The sequence below is a fragment of the Delphinapterus leucas genome, chromosome 2, assembly GCF_059928025.1.
Source record: "Delphinapterus leucas isolate spDelLeu-1000000601 "Yukka" chromosome 2, BTC_Dleu_Yukka2, whole genome shotgun sequence".
Classification (NCBI taxonomy): Eukaryota; Metazoa; Chordata; class Mammalia; order Artiodactyla; family Monodontidae; genus Delphinapterus; species Delphinapterus leucas.
The window spans coordinates 130,255,491-130,260,897 of record NC_143130.1 but is presented as its reverse complement, the minus strand read 5'-3'; the positions used below and the strand labels follow the sequence as shown (position 1 = coordinate 130,260,897).

Genomic DNA, 5,407 nt, shown 5'->3' with positions numbered 1-5,407 from the left:
TTTCCAGAACACAAAAAGCCTTAAATGATCAACTGGAGTTCATCAAAGGCAAAACATTCAATTTTTCAGCTTATTGTTAAGAAAATAAAAAGATGAGCTATAGGTTAAGAGAAAATGTTTGTAACACATGCAGCTGACAATGTATTTGTAATAGCTTTTAGAACTCAATAATAAAAGGACAAAACACACAACAGTTTTTAAAAGCAAAATCTTTGAATAGACAATTCACGAAAGAAGATATATAAATAAGCATGTGAAAAGATGGCCAGCATTTTTTTTATCACCAAGGAAATAAAATGTAAACTATAAAGAGGCATCAGTGGGTAGCCGTAAGAATAGCCAACATTTAAAAAGCTGATGATATCTAGTTTTGACAAGTATGTGGAACAACTGAAACTCTCATACATTTCTGTATGAGACCACAGCCATTTCTGTACAACCACGCTGGAAAACTCTTCAGCAGTTTCTTATAAAGGTAAACATACTTCTACCCTATGATCCAGCAGTGTTGGTGTTGGGTATATACCCAAGAGAAATAAAGCATTTGCCTATAGAACACTTGTACATGAATGTTTATAAAATTATTCATAGGAAAAATCTGAAAATAATGCAAATATCCAACAAGAGGGAAATGAAAAACCAAATTATGGCATATTTGTATAATGTAATAATAATTGTATAACAATGTATAACATAATCAGCAATGCCAAGGAGCCAACTACTGTGTGAATACAATACAGCATAGTTGAATCTAAAAATCAATATTGATCAAAAGAAGAGAAATATGAAGAGGAGACTATATGATTCCATTTACATCTAAAAGAAGTAAATTAATTGAAAAATAAGATCAGTGTTTGTCTGGGGCCAAGGGTTGTGGGTGGGAGGATTGACTACAAAGATTCTAACATACTTTTTTCAGAGTGATGGCACACGTGCACACATTTCTCAAAATTCATAAAAATGTACACTTAAAATTTTACCTCAAAAAAGTTTATTATATTAGCATATTTTCACTAAAATATTTTAATGTATTTTAGTTATTTGTTATTATAAAACAAACATTAATGAAGGCATCATTCAGGAACACTGTCATCTCTTGATGCTTTGGGAGATCACCAAGGGATCTTCTTGTTCTCTAGAACATGGCCCTGAAAAACACCTGGAAACTTTGGTGAGTGAAAACAATGCAATCCTCACAATCTTTGACCTTTCGAAGAACATTCAACCTCAAGAGAGAATCAATAAAAGAGGCTTCCAGCTGCTTGTATTCCATGGCTTCTTTTGCAAACGTGAAGTTTGAGAACCACATCCTTTCTGCAGCCAGAGAACAGAAGTCTATCCACTGTTCTGGCCAGCTCTGATCTGACAAACTCACCTCTGCTGTTGCACACAAGCTACAGAAAAAATAGCATAGACACTGGTGGTGGTCTGGGAACTCAGCCGGAAAGAAGGATTTCTTGCCATCTGCCACTTCAGGCTGGAACACACAGTCCAGCACACCAGGGGGGCAGAGCCAGAACAAAATAGAGTTTCCATTTTTCTTACCCAATGCAAGATTTTATTAGCTTTGTCTTGGTCACCAAAGAACCTGGTGAAATACTCCTCCCAGTCTCCCTCTGTGAACACTGAGATGGCGACAAAGCATGGATTCAATGACAAATTTTTAAGATCTTCATTACCATAGTCTCTGGTCATTCTCAGTAAGGTAGCCAGGGGAACCAAGTCTTTCTTCAACAAATGGAGTATGATTCTAGCCACTTGGGACTGCTGGTACCAGTTTGTACAGGGCGGGCTTTCATATGAGTTGGAGGATGTAGTCATTTCTTCAGAGCTGTCAGTGACAAACAGAAGCCTCTCAGGGATGACTCCTGAACTCTTCAATGGGGACCCGAGAGTCAGGCCAGTCCCTGGAAAGCAGGCCAGCAAAGGTGGTGTTCACAATCTCTCCCACTTTATGGCAGCTGATATAGAAAACATAGGAGAATATGGGCTGAAAGAACATGCCCTCTGCCCAGTGCAGCATGACCTTCATTGCCAGGGTGGTCCTCCCAACCCCTGCCATACCTTCCAAGACTATCATCAGGGGCTGGGCTCCTAACACAAACTTCTATTGGCATCAGATGGCTCTTTTTTCTTTGGTCTTTTTAAAAGAGACCTAGCAAGAGAACTAGAAGATACTTTACACTGTGAAATGTCCTAGGGTAACGGATGAATTATTAGATTGAGCAGAAGAGTTGGAGAAGTATAATGCTGTCTCAGTCCACTTTGAATTCCTACAGTTTTTCTAGTGCTTACATGAGACTCAAGACGAAAACTTTGCAAGGCAGAGTTTGAATCACCTCCTTGAAGCTGATCTCGACATTTATGGGTATCAGCAATTCCGGGTTTCTTCCTTTTGCCTAAAGCACTGTGAAAAGTTAAGCTGAGGCTCTCTGTCAGGGGTCCAATCCTTGAAACAAAATTGACTTCTGACTTGGAAACTCTGGAGACAAGTGTTGTCAATTTTAGGATACATCAGTGGGAAAATATTCGCTCCATGTTTTGCAATGGGAACATGAGAAAGCTGTACCTGGTACTCAATACTTAATGTATGAAGCAAGCTTAATACTTCATCTATGAAGAAACTGTTATGAGCTGAAAAATCCAAGGTGCAAACCCCAAAAACTGACGTCCAAATCGATATCTTCTGTGAAGATTCTGAAGGAGCTTGTCCTTGTGCTTCATGGTAAGCACAAGCTGACCCATCTGGACCTGAGCTCTAACAACCTAGGAATTACTGTATCCATGATAATTTTTAGAAGTTTGAGCACTCAGCCTGCAAGGTCAAGTATCTTTGGTTGGAATCTTGTAGCTTCACCTCTTGAGTTTGTCATCAGCTCCTTAGGGAACTCAGCAAGAACTCAAGTCTGAACTTCTCAGCCTGGGGGACAATAATCTCTCTAATGTTGAGCTGAAAAGACTGTGGGGGCCCATCGAGACATCCAACTGTCCCCTGAAGGAGCTGTCACTGGAGAAGTGCAACCTGTCGGTGGCCAGCTGTCAGGACCTGGCCTCGCTTCTCACCAGCACCCAGGAAGTGACTCACCTGTACCTGGGAATTAATCAGCTCCAAGATGTTGGTGTAAGGCAGCTGTGTGCTTCCCTGACTTACCCCAAGTGTGTCTTAGAGATTGGTGCTCTGGTTCTCCCAGTTTGGTGCACCCAGTTGTAGGTATTTGTCAGATGCTCTCCTTCAGAACAAGAGCTTGACACACCTGAATCTGTGGAAGAATAACCTGGGAGATGAGGGAGTGAAGTTTCTCTGTGAGGCCTTGAGTCATCCTGATTGCAACCTGCAGTACCTGGACTCATCAGATTGTTCTTTCGTGGTGGAGGGCTGTTGAGAGCTTGCTCACTCCCTCAAGCACAATCGTAATGTGAAGATTCTGGATGTTGGGAAACCTGATGTTCAGGATGATGGAGTGAAAGAGCTGTGCAGGCTTCTGAAACGTCCAAATTATGTGTTGGTGACACTTGGGTTGGAGAAATGCAATTTAACACCTGATTGCTGCCAGCATCTCTCTTCTGTTCTCAGAAGCAGTAAAAGCCTGGTTAATCTGAACCTTTTAGGAAATGACCTGAGGCTGAACACAGTCAACACGCTGTAGACGTACTTGAAAAAAATTGATGTGCAAACTATGGAAACTCGGGCTCGAAAAAGACTTGTACTCTATAATGAGAGCAGAGTTGGAGAAATTACAGAAGGGGGGGGAGGTCCTTTTTGAGAATCAGGTTTAAGTGGGATTTTAATGACCCTGAAGACAGATGGTGGTGGTAATCCAATGATGAGATGCCACAGCTTTACCATGGAATGTCCGTGGAGTACAACCATCAGGAAGTCCTTACCATATGTTGCTCAGATGTTACTGTTCATGGGGACAAATGAGCCATTACCTCCAGAATGCTTGTTCACAGTTTACCATAGGCAGCATATCAAGTACCCAATCTCCAGAATCCTAATACTATATTTGGCCCAAGATCCTACATTGACTTTACACCTTAAGATTTTTTGTCCTTGGTGTAATGTTTTAAATTCTTGGGGCTATCAAGAAGATTCACTAAAGCAAAGGATATGAAAACAAAACAAAACAAAAAAAATTAACTATAAACCTTCAATTATTATAAAAGTATAAAACATGAAAATGGAGATCTCCCATATTATTACCTCTCCCAAAGTAAAACAACTTTTAAATAGTTTGGTAATATCTTACTCTACAACTTTGTGTATGTATATATGTTTGTATGTATGCCTATGTATATATATATATATATTTTTTTTTTTATTTTACAAAAATGGGACAAGCAACACATAACCTACTTTTCTACTTGTTTTCTTTTAAATGAATGATGTTTTTTGTTTGTTTGTTTGTTTGTTTTTGCAGTACGGGGGCCTCTCACTGCTGTAGCCTCTCCTGTTGCGGAGCACAGGCTCCGGACACGCAGGCTCAGAGGCCATGGCTCACAGGCCCAGCCGCTCTGCAGCATGTGGGATCCTCCCGGACAAGGGCACGAACCCGTGTCCCCTGCATCGGCAGGTGGACTCTCAACCACTGCGCCACCAGGGAAGCCCATGAATAATGTTTTTTGATGCTCTCTGTTAGTTCATTAGCATTCTAATGAATGTAATCCAATTTTCTAATGAATACTGTACTAGCAATATGGTAATTTATCTTATAGCATCACCATATTTTATTTTACCAGTGATAATTGGTGGAGAAAATTCAAAATCTACTTCTAGATATTTTAAGTTGACAAAGTAAATGTGTCACTCTTTTAATATAAAGATATCTTTATTGACTGTTTTAGTAAAACAGCGCTTTGTGTAATTTAACCAGGGTCAGAATAAACTTGTATCAGTCATGCGTACTCTCACAACTGATGAAAAATGCTAACAATAATAGCAACACATGATAACATGTGATGTTCTTGAGACCATTTAGATTGCATTAAAAAATGCAGCTCAGATGGATCAAGAGACATATCCCAGATCATACAGATTGTGGTTGGCAGAGCCAGCATCAGTACCAGGTCTCCTGATCTTATTGTAGTATTTTCTACACATTTTCCTTTGTCTAATGCTCACTAACCTGGAAGAGGCTTCAACTCATCATCCTGGCATCATTAACATTGTGTCTAAACTCCCGAGATTACCAATCTTATTTGTATTTGAATAATTCAGAAAGAAGATAGAAACACTCTGAGTCATAGAGGTAACGTGGTGCTTATCTTTCAGGAATGATTTTTTAGTTTCACAGTTTAACATACTGCAACAGCATGATGCATCTAATGATTTTTTAAAACAGCTTTCTGCTGACAGCATAAACAGAAACAAGTTTATTTTGAGTGAGCAGCTGCTGTTTTTTCATTG

General features: G+C 39.7%; 1 pseudogene; it reads left to right on the top strand.

Moving 5' to 3' along the window:
• The first annotated feature begins 1,665 nt into the window (after positions 1-1,665).
• LOC111173324 (NACHT, LRR and PYD domains-containing protein 13-like) lies at positions 1,666-4,571 on the top strand (annotated as a pseudogene).
• The last annotated feature ends 836 nt before the right edge of the window (positions 4,572-5,407 follow it).